This window comes from Zea mays, chromosome 10 (assembly GCF_902167145.1).
Source record: "Zea mays cultivar B73 chromosome 10, Zm-B73-REFERENCE-NAM-5.0, whole genome shotgun sequence".
NCBI lineage: Eukaryota > Viridiplantae > Streptophyta > Magnoliopsida > Poales > Poaceae > Zea > Zea mays.
The window spans coordinates 142,021,794-142,040,382 of record NC_050105.1 but is presented as its reverse complement, the minus strand read 5'-3'; positions in this window follow the sequence as shown (position 1 = coordinate 142,040,382).

The window sequence follows — 18,589 nt, the reverse complement described above, 5'->3', positions numbered from 1 at the left end:
TCCTCATCAATTCTCTGGCAAAACCATCAGAAACCCCAAGTCCTCCCACAGCAGTACCTAGTTTCCTCTTCTTCGAGGATGGGTCGGCCGCCGGCGCAGGGTCGTCTCCAGACTCTACCACCGGTTTCTTCCCGCGGAGGTCCACATCGTCTTGGCCAGGATAGCCGTTATACGGCAGTCGATTCAATTCAAAAACCATGTTCAAGCGGTCATTCGACCCGCGGATATCCCAGCTACGCTGGCCCTCTGTCCTCGCCACGTATCGACCAACGATCCGCACCGCCCCATCCTCCGCCTCACGCACAAAGGCGGCCGGATCGCGGCTTTGCAGATCCAGCGCGAAGGCAGGACTTCGCACCAGCTTCCCCCCCATGGGAGGGCATCTGGCGAGGGCACACTTCGCCCAACGCCCAGCCATGCGCCAAGGGCCATACCCCGTACGCCACGAATTCTTCAACCAAATCGCGCCCACAGCTCAGGTCGGCGGCGCATCGAAGGGCCCCTTCGTCCGCATCCTCCTCCACCACCTCAAAGGGCGGGTATGCTGAGTAAAAATGCGAACACATCTCAGACACGGGGAGCCCCTCATGGCCTTCGACGGTACCCTCCGCGACGTAAAACCAAAACTCATTCCAATTGCCCCACTTGTTGCGGGCGCAAGGAACTAACTCGACTACCTGCATCGTGGTCTTGCCGGTCTTCGGCGTAAACGTACAGGACCCAAACTGAGCAACTTCATCTCCAATCATCCTCTTCTGCCAGTGCAGGCAATAGTACTTCGTAAAGACTTCGACTGATGGCTGCCCGCCGTACGAAGTCGTCGCCCAGATATACTTCTACAGAGCCACCACGACATTTGGAGTCAGCTGATGTATCTGAACATTAAATCTGCGCAGGACTTCTCCAACAAATCGGTGCGCAGGCAGGCGAAGACCGGCGGCGAAGAACGCCTCGAACACAACCAACTCGCCCTCCGGCTCGGGGACTTCCTCCGTCCCCGGGACACGAGCAACTCCGCCGCCAAAGTAACCCAACCGCTGCATATCTTGCACGCGGATCGACGACATCCTCGACACACCAAAATCCACCGTATCGCCGGCGCGCAACTCCTCCGCCACCAAAGTACTCAGCGTCTCCTCGGACGAGGCGTCGGCCGGCGGCGAGGCGTCGGCCGCTGGCGTAGCGGCAGCAGAAGAAGAGGAGGTCGGCATCGCTACGTACCGTCGGCGGCGGCGGGCGGTCTGCTTCACTCGAGCCAGATCTCCGGCGAACAAGAGCAAGGAGGGCAGACGAGCAGCAAAACGGTGGAAAAGGCGGCTAGGGTTTTCACGGAGCGTGGAAAGTGAAGTTCAAAAAGCGCCGACCCCCGCCCCCTTTTATACACAGGGCGTGGCGCTTCGGGAAACCCGCAGTCCAATAGTACGGTGTCAATCAACGGTCATGTCAAAAACCCCCGCGGAACCACTTCGAGCGAGGGCAGCGTCTCCACCATCTAGCGACGCCTTCGGCACCAGATGACTTAGTCGAACTGGTCCCTCGGAGGGCAAATGTTGGGGCGAAGGCGAAGACGTCACCCTCCGCTCGAAGCCTTCGCCGTGACCGTCGGTCCAACAGAGACAATACGACGAGCGAAGACACCCTTCGCCACATACGACATCAGACGAAGACCTGCGACGGAGTCATCCAATCGTGCGGCCTCGTCCAGCACAGAGGCCCACATGTGATCCGGCCCATTGTAATGGGCCCTGCGTGGCCGCCGCATGTTACGGGCCTAATTTGTAAAGGCATCCCCGTAATTACAGTCTATAACCCTGCTTTATGGGAATATTCTGGGGATAACCTAGGTGTCTGAGGGCACATGCGTCCTTAACACAGGACGCAGGGCGCTCAGATACCTATAAATACCCTCGCACAGTGCCCGTGAGAGGCTAGGTTAACAGAGCTATTGCCATCTTGCGCGAGAACCCTGTTTACGTCACTACTCCCCCCGTTGGATCACCTTGCAGCAGAGAGCAAGTTCCAACAGGGATGCACCGCAGTTGAGGAAGATGGTTGATCTTGCTCCAATTGTTCCTGTCGTCGCACATCGCCAATCGCCATGGTGCGCATTGCGGTCGTTGGAACATCTTCTTCATCTACATCATCAAGATCAACAACTTGCTCTCTTGGAGAGCCATTAGTCTCATCAAATACAACGTCGCTAGAGACTTCAACCAAACCCGATGATTTGTTGAAGACCCTAGACGCCTTTGTATTTGAGTCATAACCTAATAAAAACCCTTCTACAGCTTTGGGAGCAAATTTAGAAGTTCTACCTTTCTTCACAAGAATATAACACTTGCTCCCAAATACACGAAAATAAGACACATTGGGTTTGTTACCAGTTAGCAGCTCATATGAAGTCTTCTTGAGGAGGCGGTGAAGGTAGACCCGGTTGATGGCGTGGCAAGCCGTGTTCACGGCTTCCGACCAAAAGCGCTCGGGTGTCTTGAACTCTCCAAGCATAGTCCTCGCCATATCGATGAGCGTCCTATTCTTCCTATCTACCACACCATTTTGCTGAGGTGTGTAGGGAGCGGAGAACTCGTGCTTGATCCCCTCCTCCTCAAGGAACTCCTCCACTTGAAGATTCTTGAATTCGGACCCGTTGTCGCTCCTTATCTTCTTTACCTTGAGCTCAAACTCATTTTGAGCTCTCCTGAGGAAGCGCTTGAGGGTCCCTTGGGTTTCAGATTTATCCTGCAAAAAGAATACCCAAGTGAAGCGGGAAAAATCATCAACTATAACAAGACCATACTTACTTCCTCCTATACTAAGATAGGCGACGAGTCCGAAGAGGTCCATATGAAGCATCTCCAAGGGTCTTGATGTGGTCATCACATTTTTGGTGTGATGAGTGCCTCCCACCTGTTTCCCTGCTTGACAAGCTGCACAACAGCACAAGGTCTATCTTTTTCGAAATGTACATTGGTTAGACCTATCACGTGTTCACCCTTTAGAAGCTTGTGGAGGTTCTTCATCCCCACATGTGCTAAGCGGCGATGCCACAACCAGCCCATGCAAGTCTTAGCCATTAAGCATGCATCTAGACCGGCCTCTTCTTTTGCAAAGTCAACCAAATAAAGTTTACCGTCTAGTACACCCTTAAAAGCTAGTGAACCATCACATCTTCTAAAGACAGACACATCTACATTTGTGAATAGACAATTATATCCCATATTGCATAATTGACTAACAGATAACAAATTATATCCAAGTGACTCAACTAAAAACACATTAGAAATAGAGTGCTCGGATGAAATAGCAATTTTACCTAACTCTTTTACCTTGCCTTGGTTCCCATCACCGAATATTATTGAATCTTGGGGATCCTTATTCTTGACGTAGGAAGAGAACATCCTCTTTTCCCCCGTCATGTGGTTTGTGCATCCGCTGTCGATAATCCAGCTTGAACCCCCGGATGCATAAACCTGCAAGGCAAATTTAGGCTTGGGTCTTAGGTACCCAACTCTTGTTGGGTCCTACAAGGTTAGTTACAATTGTCTTAGGGACCCAAATGCAGGTTTTATCTCCCTTACATTTGGCCCCTAGCTTCCTAGCAATCACCTTCTTATTCTTTCTATAAATGGCAAAAGAAGCATTGCAAGCATGATATATTGTAGAAGGTTCATTAACTTTCCTAGGAACATTGACAACATTTCTCCTAGGCATATTATGAACAACATTTCTCCTACCAACATTTCTATCATGCACATAGGAAGAGCTAGAAGCAAACATGGTATGAGAATCAAAAGCATCATACGCATTACAACTCCTATGAGTATTTCTAGATTGTCTCCTATCATGGTACATAAAGGCATGGTTCTTTTGCACACTACTAGCCATAGGGGCCTTCCCTTTCTCCTTGGCGGAGATGGGAGCCTTATGGCTTGTTAAGTTCTTGACTTCCCTCTTGAAGCCAAGACCATCCTTAATTGAGGGGTGTCTACCAATTGTGTAGGCATCCCTTGCAAATTTTAGTTTGTCAAATTCACTTTTCCTAGTCTTAAGTTGGGTATTAAGACTAGCCAATTCATCATTTAATTTGGAAATTGAAACTAGGTGTTCACTACAAGCATCAATATCAAAATCTTTACACCTAGTGCAAATCATGACATGTTCTACACAAGAGTTAGATTTATTTGCTACTTCTAATTTAGCATTTAAATCATTGTTAATTCTCATTAAGCTTGAGATAGAGTCATGACATGCAGACAATTCACTAGAAAGCATTTCATTTCGTTTAACTTCTAAAGCAAGTGAATTTTGTGCACTAACAAATTTATCATGTTCTTCATACAACAAATCCTCTTGCTTTTCTAAAAGTCTATCCTTTTTCATTCAAGGCATCAATCAATTCATTGATTTTATCAATTTTATTTCTATCCAATCCTTTGAACAAGCTAGAGTAATCTATTTCCTCATCGCTAGACTCATCATCACTAGAAGAATCATAAGTAGTACTGTCTCGAGTACATACCTTCTTCTCCTTCGCCATGAGGCATGTGTGATGCTCATTGGGGAAGAGGGATGACTTGTTGAAGGCGGTGGCGGCGAGTCCTTCATTGTCGGAGTCGGAGGAGGAGCAATCCGAATCCCACTCCTTTCCTAGATGTGCCTCGCCCTTGGCCTTCTTGTAATTTTTCTTCTTTTCCCTCTTGCTCCTGTGTTCCTGGTCACTTTCATTATCGGGACAGTTAGCAATAAAATGACCAATCTTACCGCATTTGAAGCATGAGCGCTTCCCCTTGGCTTTGGTCTTGCTTGGCTGTCCCTTGCGACCCTTAAGCGTCGTCTTGAAGCGCTTGATGATGAGGGCCATCTCTTCATCATTGAGCCCTGCCGCCTCAACTTGCGCCACCTTGCTAGGTAACGCCTTCTTGCTTCTCGTTGCCTTGAGAGCAACGGGTTGAGGCTCATTGATTGGACCATTCAGTGCGTCGTCCACGTACCTCGCCTCCTTGATCATCATTCGCCCGCTTACGAATTTTCCAAGGACTTCTTCGGGCGACATTTTGGTGTATCTGGGATTCTCACGGATATTATTCACCAAATGTGGATCAAGAACGGTAAAGGACCTTAGCATCAATCGGACGACGTCGTGGTCCGTCCATCGCGTGCTTCCGTAGCTCCTTATTTTGTTGATAAGGGTCTTGAGCCAGTTGTATGTTTGGGTTGGGTCCTCGCCCCTTATCATCACGAATCGTCCAAGCTCGCCCTCCACCAACTCCACCTTGGTGAGCAAGGTGACGTCGTTCCCCTCATGAGAAATCTTGAGGGTGTCCCAGATCTGCTTGGCATTGTCCAAGCCGCTCACTTTATGGTACTCGTCCCTGCACAAGGATGCTAACTACACAGTAGTGGCTTGTGCATTTCTATGAATCTGTTCATTAATAAAAATAGGACTATCCGAGCTATCAAACTTCATTCCATTCTCAACAATCTCCCATATGCTTGGATGGAGAGAGAATAGGTGACTACGCATTTTGTGGCTCCAAAATCCGTAGTCCTCCCCATCAAAGTGTGGAGGCTTGCCGAGAGGAATGGAGAGCAAATGTGAATTTGAACTTTGAGGAATACGCGAATAATCGAAAGAAAAGTTTGAGTTAACCGTCTTTCGTTTGTCGTAGTCATTGTCGTCGTTGTCCTTATGAGAAGAAGTGGACTCATCACTGTCGTCGTAGTAGACGATCTCCTTGATGCGTCTCGTCTTCTTCTTCCTTCCATCTTTGTGTCTATGGCCCAAGCCCGAGTCGGTAGGCTTATCATCCTTAGGCTCGTTGATGAAGGACTCCTTCTCTTTGTCGTTGATCACGATTCCCTTCCCCTTAGGATCCATCTCTTCGGGCGATTAGTCCCTTATGAAGAGAACGACTCCGATACCAATTGAGAGCACCTAGAGGGGGGGGTGAATAGGTGATCCTGTAAAACTTGAATCTTAAGTCACAAACACTTGGTTAAGTGTTAGCACAATAATCGCCAAGTGGCTAGAGAGGAGTCTTCAACAAAACACAATAACCACAAGGGATCAATCACAGAGATGGCACGGTGGTTATCCCGTGGTTCGGTCAAGACCAACGCTTGCCTACTTCACGTTGTGGCGTCCCAACGGACGAGGGTTGCAATCAACCCCTCTCAAGCGGTCCAAAGACCCACTTGAATACCACGGTGTTTTGCTTGCTTTTCTTAATCCCGTTTGCGAGGAATCTCCACAACTTGGAGCCTCTCGCCCTTACACTTGAAGTTCACAAAGAAACACGGAGCAAGGGAGGGATTAGCAACTCACACAAGACACAAAGATCACAGCGAACACGCACACACAAGACCCAGACTTAAGCTCAAAAGACTAGCACACTAGAACAGAGCTCAAATCACTAGAATGTCAAACAAGTGTGCAAGAATGAAGTGTGAGTGATCAAGATTGCTCAAGGAATGCTTGGTGTGCTCCTCCATGCGCCTAGGGGTCCCTTTTATAGCCCCAAGGCAGCTAGGAGCCGTTGAGAGCAATCCTTGAAGGCAGATCTTGCCTTCTGTCGACTGGTGCACCGGACAGTACGGTGCACCACCGGACACTGTCCGATGCAGATCTCCTTCCTTATTTGGCGAAGCCGACCGTTGGAGTCTGAGAGCCGTTGGCGCACCGGACACTGTCCGGTGCACACCGGACAGTCCGGTGCACCAATGTGACCGTTGGCTCGGCCACGCGTCACGCGCGGAATCCTCGGCCGACCGTTGCCCCGGCTGACCGTTGACTCACCGGACAGTCCGGTGCACCACCGGACAGAACGGTGAATTTTAGCCGTACGCCGTTAATCATCTCCCGAGAGCGACGAGTTCGCTTGTGAACGGTTCACCGGACAGTCCGGTGAATTATAGCCGTACACCGCCGTCGAAGTCCCGAGAGCAGCCTGTTCGCCAGAGCCAGCCTGGTGCACCGGACACTGTCCGGTGCACCACCGGACAGTCCGGTGCACCCAGACCGAGCAGACTTTGGCTGAACAAAGCCATCTCATTTCCAATTCAATCTTTCCTGTTTCCAGTACTTAGACACAATACATTAGTCCATAAAAACAATGTACTAAGTCTAGAAACATACCTTTTGACAAGATTTTCACTTTGTCCACCACTTTGCATAGATTAGCATAAAAGCACTTGTGTTGGCACTCAATCACCAAAATACTTAGAAATGGCCCAAGGGCACATTTCCCTTTCAGTAAAACTCGTGGAATGGACATGTGCTTATTCGGTGAACTTCAAGTCCTTTGATACCTCATCTTATTCCTTTTCGGATATGTATGGGTCTTTATCCCATTATAGGGGTTATCAAACTTTGGTTTTCAACACAGACTTTGTTTCTTCTAGGAAGGTTCTATCTGGGAACTATAATCTCAACTAGGAGATATTATCTCTACACTAGAGAGTGACCATTCATCAGGATTGTATTATCTGGTATGAGATTTATATGTTGCATATTTATAATTCAAATATATGAGTCCTCCTAGGATCTTATGACAGATCTTCATAATCCTATTAACTGCATATTTTAATTTATGCCATTTTCCAGATATATTACATAGCAGAAAAGTGTTTATTCAACACATATGTGGGATGAGTCTCTCACAAGATCACTTGAACCATCGCATTCACCACACATTATTTCAATAGTGTCCATAAATGTCCGAACTTCAACCTCGCGACTTTCATTTTGCAATTATTAGTTCAGCCTCGATTGCATTTATCAATGACTTGATAAGAGAGCTTCAAGCACTCACGCCTAGGACTTTGTTTTGGATCCCTTTGCAATCTAGAGAGGCAAGATTTGTGTCGACATATTTTTCTCCCACGTTTAATAATGATTTTCGTCATTTTCCAAAAACGAAAGATTCATTGTTCTGTATTCCTAGCACAATGATATTGCGCGCATCGCTAGGAATTTCATCATCAAGATGAACTTCTTTATGATGCAAATCACCATCAAGGTAGATTAATCGAAGGAGAGTTATCCCAGACCACGTGAATCTGTAATTAAAACATATGCTTTGACTAAGACCGATGGATCATATTCGCAGACGTCCCCACATAATAGATCAAATGCCTATAAGTCAGATGTGGATATGATATTAATCCCGGGTATAACCACATCTACATCAGGTAGAAGCATTCAAACCTATGTGGTTACTGAAAGTCGCCTAGAGGGGGGTGAATAGGGCGAAACTGAAATTTACAAAATTAATCACAACTACAAGACGGGTTAGCGTTAGAAATAATAAAGAGTCCGAGAGAGAGGGCACAAAACAAATTGCAGGCGAATGAAGAGTGTGACACGCGGATTTGTTTTACCGAGGTTCGGTTCTTGCAAACCTACTCCCCGTTGAGGTGGTCACAAAGACCGGGTCTCTTTCAACCCTTTCCCTCTCTCAAACGGTCCCTCGGACCGAGTGAGCTTCTCTTCTCAAATCAAACCGGGAACAAAACTTCCCCGCAAGGACCACCACACAATTGGTGTCTCTTGCCTCGGTTACAATGGAGTTTTGATCACAAGAACAAGTGAGAAAGAAAGAAGCAATCCAAGCGCAAGAGCTCAAAAGAACACGACAAATCTCTCTCGCTAATCACTAAAGTCTTGAGTGGAATTGGAGAGGATTTGATCACTTGAGTGTGTCTTGTATTGAATGCCTAGCTCTTGTAAGTGGTTGAGAGGTGGAAAACTTGGATGACTTGAATGTGGGGTGGTTGGGGGTATTTATAGCCCCAACCACCAAACTAGCCGTTTGGTGGAGGCTGACTGTCGTATGGTGCACCGGACAGTCCGGTGCACACCGGACATGTCCGGTGCGCCAGCCACGTTCCGACCGTTGGAGCTCTGACTTCTGGGCCCACCTTAATGTCCGGTGGCGCACCGGACATGAACTGTGGAGTGTCCGGTGCACCAGCATGGGCGTGCCTGACTTCTGCGCGCGCTGGCGCGCATTTAATGCGCCTGCAGGTAGCCGTTGGCGCCGAAGTAGCCGTTGCTTCGTTGTCACACCGGACATGTCCGGTGAATTATAGCGGACTAGCCATTGAGAATTCCCGAGACTGGCGAGTTCAGAGTTGCGTCCTCTTGGAGCACCGGACACTGTCCGGTGTACACCGGACAGTCCGGTGAATTATAGCGCGACGTCTCTGAAAATTCCCGAAGGTGAGGAGTTTTGCTTGGAGTTCCCTGGTGCACCGGACATTGTCCGGTGGTGCACCGGACAGTCCGGTGCGCCAGACCAGGGTGCCTTCGGTTGTCCCTTTGCTCCTTTGTTTGAACCCTTTCTCTTGATCTTTTTATTGGCTTATGGTGAACATTTGGTACCTGTAGAACTTATAAACTTGGGCAAACTAGTTAGTCCAAATATTTGTGTTGGGCAATTCAACCACCAAAATTAGTTTAGGAAATAGGTGTAAGCCTAATTCCCTTTCAATCTCCCCTTTTTGGTGATTGATGCCAACACAAACCAAAGCAGATATAGAAATGCAAAATTTGAACTAGTTTGCATATGCAAGTGCAAAGGTTACTTAGATTTGAGCCAATAAATGTTACTTACTAGATATGCATGGATTGTTTCTTTATTTTTAACATTTTGGACCACGCTTGCACCACAAGTTTTGTTTTTGCAAATTCTTTTGTAAATTCTTTTCAAAGTCCTTTTGCAAATAGTCAAAGGTAAATGAATAAGATTTTGCAAAGCATTTTCAAGTTTTGAAATTTTCTCTCCTTGTTTGAAATGCTTTTCCTTTGACTAAACAAAACTCCCCCTCACTAAATTCTCCTCTTAGTGTTCAAGAGGGTTTTAAGATATCAATTTTGAAAATACTACTTTCTCCCCCTTTAGAACACAAAGAGATACCAATTTGAAATTTACTAATTGAAAATCATTAATTTTAAAATTAGGGTGGTGGTGCGGTCCTTTTGCTTTGGGCTCATACTTTTCTCCCCCTTTGGCATGAATCGCCAAAAACGGATACTGAGTGAGATATAAGCCCTTTGATAACTACTTTCTCCCCTTTGGCAAATAAAACATATGAGTGAAGATTATACCAAAGATGGAGAGATGCTTGGAGCGACGGCGAAGGATGAGTGATAGAGTGGAGCGGAAGCCTTGTCTTCGCCGAAGACTCCAATTCCCTTTCAATATACCTATGACTTGGTATGAAATACACTTGAAAACACATTAGTCATAGCATATATAAAAGAGAAATGATCAAAGGTATACTTTTGAGCTATGTGTGCAAATTAGCAAAAGAAATTTCTGGAATCAAGAATATTGAGCTCATGCCTAAGTTTGGTAAAAGTTTGTTCATCTAGTGGCTTGGTAAAGATATCGGCTAATTGATCTTTAGTATTAATGTATGCAATCTCGATATCCCCCTTTTGTTGGTGATCCCTAAGAAAATGATACCGAATGGCTATGTGTTTAGTGTGGCTATGCTCAACGGGATTATCTGCCATGCTGATTGCACTCTCATTATCACATAGAAGAGGAACTTTGGTTAATTTGTAACCATATTCCCGCAGGGTTTGCCTCATCCAAAGTAATTGCGCGCAACAATGTCCTGTGGCAATGTACTCGGCTTCGGCGGTAGAAAGAGCGACCGAATTTTGCTTCTTTGAAGCCCAAGACACCAAGGATCTTCCCAAGAACTGAAAAGTCCCCGATGTGCTCTTTCTATTAATCTTACACCCCGCCCAATCGGCATCCGAATAACCAATCAAATCAAATGTGGATCCCCGAGGGTACCAAAGCCCAAACTTAGGAGTATAAGCCAAATATCTCAAGATTCGTTTTACGGCCGTAAGGTGAGATTCCTTAGGGTCGGCTTGGAATCTTGCACACATGCATATGGAAAGCATAATGTCCGGTCGAGATGCACATAAATAAAGTAATGAACCAATCATCAACCGGTATACCTTTTGATCGACAGATTTACCTCCCGTGTCGAGGTCGAGATGCCCATTGGTTCCCATGTGAGTCTTGATGGGCTTGGCATCCTTCATTCCAAACTTGTTTAGAATGTCTTGAGTATACTTTGTTTGGCAAATGAAGGTGCCCTCTTGGAGTTGCTTTACTTGAAATCCCAAGAAATACTTCAACTCCCCCATCATAGACATCTCGAATTTCTGTGTCATGATCCTACTAAAGTCTTCACATGTAGATTCGTTAGTAGACCCAAATATGATATCATCAACATAAATTTGGCATACAAACAAATCATTGTCAAGAGTTTTAGTAAACAAAGTAGGATCGACCTTGCCGACTTTGAAGCCATTTGCAATAAGGAAATCTCTTAGGCATTCATACCATGCTCTTGGGGCTTGTTTGAGCCCATAAAGCGCCTTAGAGAGCCTATAGACATGGTTAGGGTACTCACTGTCTTCAAAGCCGAGAGGTTGTTCAACGTAGACCTCTTCCTTGATTGGTCCATTGAGGAAGGCACTCTTCACGTCCATTTGGTAAAGCTTGAAGCCATGGTAAGTAGCATAGGCTAATAATATGCGAATTGACTCAAGCCTAGCTACGGGTGCATAGGTTTCACCGAAATCCAAACCTTCGACTTGTGAATACCCCTTGGCCACGAGTCGAGCTTTGTTCCTTGTCACCACACCATGCTCGTCTTGCTTGTTGCGGAAGACCCACTTGGTTCCTACAACATTTTGGTTAGGACGTGGAACCAAATGCCATACCTCGTTCCTAGTGAAGTTGTTGAGATCCTCTTGCATCGCCATCACCCAATCCGAATCTTGGAGTGCTTCCTCTACCCTGTGTGGCTCAATAGAGGAAACAAAAGAGTAATGCTCACAAAAATGTTCAACACGAGATCTAGTGGTTACCCCCTTATGAATGTCGCCGAGGATGGTGTCGACAGGGTGATCTCATTGGATTGCTTGGTGGACTCTTGGGTGTGGCGGCCTTGGCTCTTCATCCTCCTTGTCTTGATCATTTGCATCTCCCCCTTGATCATTGTCGTCATCTTGAGGTGGCTCATCTCTTTGATCTTCTCCTTCATCAACTTGAGCCTCGTCCTCATTTTGAGTTGGTGGAGATGCTTGCGTGGAGGAGGATGGTTGATCTTGTGCATGTGGAGGCTCTTCGGATTCCTTAGGGCACACATCCCCAATGGACATGTTCCTTAGCACGATGCACAGAGCCTGTTCTTCACCTATCTCATCAAGATCAACTTGCTCTACTTGAGAGCCGTTAGTTCATCAAATACAACGTCACAAGAAACTTCAACAAGTCCTGAGGACTTGTTAAAGACTCTATATGCCCTTGTGTTTGAGTCATATCCTAGTAAAAAGCCTTCTACAGTTTTAGGAGCAAATTTAGATTTTCTACCTCTTTTAATAAGAATAAAGCATTTGCTACCAAAAACTCTAAAATATGAAATATTTGGCTTTTACCGGTTAGGAGTTCATAGGATGTCTTCTTGAGGATTCGGTGTAGATATAACCGGTTGATGGCGTAGCAGGCGGTGTTGACCGCCTCGGCCCAAAACCGATCCGGTGTCTTGTACTCATCAAGCATGGTTCTTGCCATGTCCAATAGAGTTCGATTCTTCCTCTCCACTACACCATTTTGTTGTGGAGTGTAGGGAGAAGAGAACTCATGCTTGATGCCCTCCTCAAGGAAGCCTTCAATTTGTGAGTTCTTGAACTCCGTCCCGTTGTCGCTTCTAATTTTCTTGATCCTTAAGTCGAACTCATTTTGAGCCCGTCTCAAGAATCCCTTTAAGGTCTCTTGGGTTTGAGATTTTTCCTGCAAAAAGAATACCCAAGTGAAGCGAGAATAATCATCCACAATAACTAGACAGTACTTACTCCCGCCGATGCTTATGTAAGCGATCGGGCCGAATAAATCCATGTGTAGGAGCTCCAGTGGTCTGTCAGTTGTCATGATGTTCTTGTGTGGATGATGAACACCAACTTGCTTCCCGGCTTGGCATGCGCTACAAATCCTGTCTTTCTCAAAATGAACATTTGTTAATCCTAAAATGTGTTCACCCTTTAGAAGCTTATGAAGATTCTTCATTCCAACATGGGCTAGTCGGCGGTGCCAGAGCCAACCCATGTTAGTCTTAGCAATTAAGCATGTGTCGAGTTCAGCTCTATCAAAATCTACCAAGTATAGCTGACCCTCTAACACTCCCTTAAATGCTATTGAATCATCACTTCTTCTAAAGACAGTGACACCTACATCAGTAAAGAGACAGTTGTAGCCCATTTGACATAATTGTGAAACGGAAAGCAAATTGTAATCTAATGAATCAACAAGAAAAACATTGGAAATGGAATGGTCAGGAGATATAGCAATTTTACCCAAACCTTTGACCAAACCTTGGTTTCCATCCCCGAATGTGATAGCTCGTTGGGGATCTTGGTTTTTCTCATAAGAGGAGAACATTTTCTTCTCCCCTGTCATGTGGTTTGTGCATCCGCTATCGATGATCCAACTTGAGCCCCCGGATGCATAAACCTACAAAACAAGTTTAGTTCTTGACTTTAGGTACCCAAACGGTTTTGGGTCCTTTGGCATTAGAAACAAGAACTTTGGGTACCCAAACACAAGTCTTAGAGCCCTTGTGTTTTCCCCCAACAAACTTGGCAACTACCTTGCCGGATTTGTTAGTCAAAACATAAGATGCATCAAAAGTTTTAAATGAAATGCTATGATCATTTGATGCACTAGGAGTTTTCTTTCTAGGCAACTTAGCACGGGTTGGTTGCCTAGAGCTAGATGTCTCACCCTTATACATAAAAGCATGGTTAGGACCAGAGTGAGACTTCCTAGAATGAATTCTCCTAATTTTGCTCTCGGGATAACCCACAGGGTACAAAATGTAACCCTCGTTATCCTGATGCATGGGAGCCTTGCCCTTAACAAAGTTAGACAATTTCTTTGGAGGGGCATTAAGTTTGACATTGTCTCCCCTTTGGAAGCCAATGTCATCCTTGATGCCAGGGCGTCTCCCATTATAAAGCATACTACGAGCAAATTTAAATTTCTCATTTTCAAGTTCATGCTTGGCAATTTTAGCATCTAATTTTGCTATATGGTCATTTTGTTGTTTAATTAAAGCCACATGATCATGAATAGCATCAATATCGACATCTCTACATCTAGTGCAAATGGACACATGCTCAACGGTAGATGTAGAGGGTTTGCAAGATTTTAATTCTACAACCTTAGCATGTAATATATCATTTTCACTTCTAAGGTTGGAGATAGTAACATTACAAACATCAAAATCTTTAGCCTTAACAAGCAATTTTTCATTTTCAATCCTAAGACTAGCAAGAGAATTATTCAATTCTTTAATCTTAGCATGTAAATCAACATTATCATTTCTAAGATTGGGAATTGAAACATCACAAACATGTGAATCAACCTTAGCAATTAATCTAGTATTTTCATTTCTAAGGTTGTCAATAGTCTCATGGCAAGTACTTAGCTCACTAGACAATTTTTCACATTTTTCAATTTGTAGAGCATAAGCATTTTTTACCTTAACATGCTTTTTGTTCTCCTTAATAAGGAAGTCCTCTTGAGAGTCCAAGAGATCATCCTTCTCATGAATAGCACTAATCAATTCATTTAATTTTTCTTTTTGTTGCATGTTTAGGTCGGCAAAAAGAATGCGCAAGTTATCCTCCTCATTGCTAGCATCATCCTCATCACTAGAGTTTTCATATTTAGTGGAGGATCTTGATTTTACCTTCTTCTTTTTGCCCTCCTTGGCCATGAGGCACTTGTGGCCGATGTTTGGGAAGAGAAGTCCCTTGGTGACGGCGATGTTGGCGACGTCCTCGTCGGAGGAGGAGTCGGAGGAGCTCTCCTCAGAATCCCACTCGCGGCACACATGGGCATCGCCGCCCCTCTTCTTGTGGTACCTCTTCTTTTTCTCTTCTCTTGCCCTTCTTGTCGTCGCCCATGTCACTGTCACTAGATAGTGGACATTTTGCTATAAAATGACCGGGCTTACCACATTTGTAGCACACCTTCTTGGAGCGGGGCTTGTAATCCTTCCCCCTCCTTTGCTTGAGGATTTGGCGAAAACTCTTGATGATGAGCGCCATTTCCTCATTATCGAGCTTGGAGGCGTCGATGGGTTGTCTACTTGGTGTAGACTCCTCATTCTTCTCCTCCGTTGCCTTGAATGCGACCGGTTGTGCCTCGGGTGTGGAGGAAGTGCCTTGCTCGATGATTTTCTTTGAGCCTTTAATCATTAGCTCAAAGCTCACAAATTTTCCTATAACTTCCTCGGGAGACATTAGCTTATATCTAGGATCACCTCGAATTAATTGAACTTGCGTAGGGTTAAGATATACGAGGGATCTAAGAATAACCTTGACCATCTCATGGTCATCCCATTTTTCGCTCCCGAGGTTGCGCACTTGGTTCACCAAGGTCTTCAAGCGGTTGTACATAGCTTGTGGATCCTCCCCTTGGTGAAGCATGAAGCGACCGAGCTCCCCCTCGATCGTCTCCCGCTTGGTGATCTTTGTCACCTCGTCTCCCTCGTGCGCGGTCTTGAGTACGTCCCAAATTTCCTTCGCACTTTTTAACCCTTGCACCTTATTATACTCCTCTCGACTTAGAGAGGCGAGGAGTATAGTGGTTGCTTGGGAGTTAAAGTGGTGAATTTGGGCCACCTTGTCCGAGTCGTAATCTTCATCCCCTACGGATGGTACATGTACACCAAACTCAACAACATTCCATATGCTTGTGTGGAGTGAGGTTAGATGGTGCCTCATTTTGTCACTCCACATATTATAATCTTCACCGTCAAAAACCGGTGGTTTGCCTAATGGAACGGAGAGTAAAGGAGTACGCTTTGAAATGTGGGGGTACCGTAGGGGGATCTTACTATACTTCTTGCGCTCTTGGCGCTTAGAAGTTACGGACGGCGCGTCGGAGTCGGAGGTCGACGTTGATGAAGTGTTGGTCTCGTAGTAGACCACTTTCCTCATCCTCTTGTTCTTGTCGCCTCTCCGATGCGACTTGTGGGAAGAAGATTTCTTCTCCTTCCCCTTCCCTTTGTTGGAGGAGTCCTTCTTCTTCTCCTTCCTCTTGGTGCGGGACTCTTCCGATGAAGTGCTCCCGTGACTCATAGTGGGCTTGTCGCCGGTCTCCATCTCCCTCTCGGTGTGATCTCCCTACATCACTTCGAGCGGTTAGGCTCTAATGAAGCACCGGGCTCTGATAGCAATTGAAAGTCGCCTAGAGGGGGGGTGAATAGGGCGAAACTGAAATTTACAAAATTAATCACAACTACAAGACGGGTTAGCGTTAGAAATAATAAAGAGTCCGAGAGAGAGGGCACAAAACAAATCGCAGGCGAATGAAGAGTGTGACACGCGGATTTGTTTTACCGAGGTTCGGTTCTTGCAAACCTACTCCCCGTTGAGGTGGTCACAAAGACCGGGTCTCTTTCAACCCTTTCCCTCTCTCAAACGGTCCCTCGGACCGAGTGAGCTTCTCTTCTCAAATCAAACCGGGAACAAAACTTCCCCGCAAGGACCACCACACAATTGGTGTCTCTTGCCTCGGTTACAATGGAGTTTTGATCACAAGAACAAGTGAGAAAGAAAGAAGCAATCCAAGCGCAAGAGCTCAAAAGAACACGACAAATCTCTCTCGCTAATCACTAAAGTCTTGAGTGGAATTGGAGAGGATTTGATCACTTGAGTGTGTCTTGTATTGAATGCCTAGCTCTTGTAAGTGGTTGAGAGGTGGAAAACTTGGATGACTTGAATGTGGGGTGGTTGGGGGTATTTATAGCCCCAACCACCAAACTAGCCGTTTGGTGGAGGCTGACTGTCGTATGGTGCACCGGACAGTCCGGTGCACACCGGACATGTCCGGTGCGCCAGCCACGTCACCCGGCCATTAGGGTTCCGACCGTTGGAGCTCTGACTTCTGGGCCCGCCTTGATGTCTGGTGGCGCACCGGACATGAACTGTGGAGTGCCCGATGCGCCAGCATGGGCGTGCCTGACTTCTGCGCGCGCTGGCGCGCATTTAATGCGCCTGCAGGTAGCCGTTGGCGCCGAAGTAGCCGTTGCTTCGTTGTCACACCGGACATGTCCGGTGAATTATAGCGGACTAGCCATTGAGAATTCCCGAGACTGGCGAGTTCAGAGTTGCGTCCTCTTGGAGCACCGGACACTGTCCGGTGTACACTGGACAGTCCGGTGAATTATAGCGCGGCGTCTCTGAAAATTCCCGAAGGTGAGGAGTTTCGCTTGGAGTTCCCTGGTGCACCGGACACTGTCCGGTGGCACACCGGACAGTCCGGTGCGCCAGACCAGGGTGCCTTCGGTTGTCCCTTTGCTCCTTTGTTTGAACCCTTTCTCTTGATCTTTTTATTGGCTTATGGTGAACATTTGGTACCTGTAGAACTTATAAACTTGGGCAAACTAGTTAGTCCAAATATTTGTGTTGGGCAATTCAACCACCAAAATTAGTTTAGGAAATAGGTGTAAGCCTAATTCCCTTTCAGTTACTCCTCAACGATTTCTGACAAACTCCATATACACCGGAGTACACACTGAACGACAGGTTCAATTTAGTTTTGTGCGTTTTATAGAATATTGAGGCATTACACTCGATGGACATTTATCTTTCCCTAATGCTGAGGTGTTTTAAAAGCATACAAATAAAATCCCCAACCACAATCATCTCTGTCAAGAGAGGTCAAAGGGCGCACACACGGAGGACTTCATCTCTGTCAGAAGTATCGAGGGCACGATGTGGCCGGTCACCCGGAAGTAGCCAAGGCACTCGCGTGGCCCATAGACACACCATATTGGGGAGGGCACGAGGTGGCGGGTGGCGCCGGTAGGCGCTAGACACTAGGGCCTAGGGTTGGGAGACAGCGAGGACGTGGACCATAGCTGCGGATGAAGCGCCAAGGCCCAAGGCGGTGACTTGACAAGACGATGACTATGAGATCCCTAGCGACATGGGCGCAGACCGAAGGATAGAGGTTCAACGTGTGCGCGTGAGGATGGCAGGCTAATTGGACGCCAATAAAAAAATATGGCCCAAGAGACATATTGGCCTAATCTACTTAGATGTGCTAGGCCTGAGGCCTAAATCCAGCCCTATTCACGTGTCCATTTGCTACTTATCTACGTAGCGCTCTATATTTTTTTGCAACATCTGTCGGGCTTGTCGGGCTATCCCCCGCATGGTCGCACGACCTCGCCTTTTACCGTCGCCCGCGCCATCTCGTCGTTCGCACAACCTTACCTTCTGTCGTCGCATGACCCGCTATTGGACCTCCGATATCGGTTGGGCCTCTACTATCGCTCGGTCCTACTGTTGGTTCTCCTTTATCAACGTAGGCTCAAGACCAGTTTGGTCTAGTTTAAAATATTTTTGATTACTTTTAAGGGAACTAATAAAGAAAGTGTTAAAATCAACTATCAATAATTTTTGAGATACACCTTAAATAGAATTTTAGGAGTCAATTTTTTTGAGCTCTTGCTCTCGAGCGCCCTCCCAAATAGGGAAATTTTT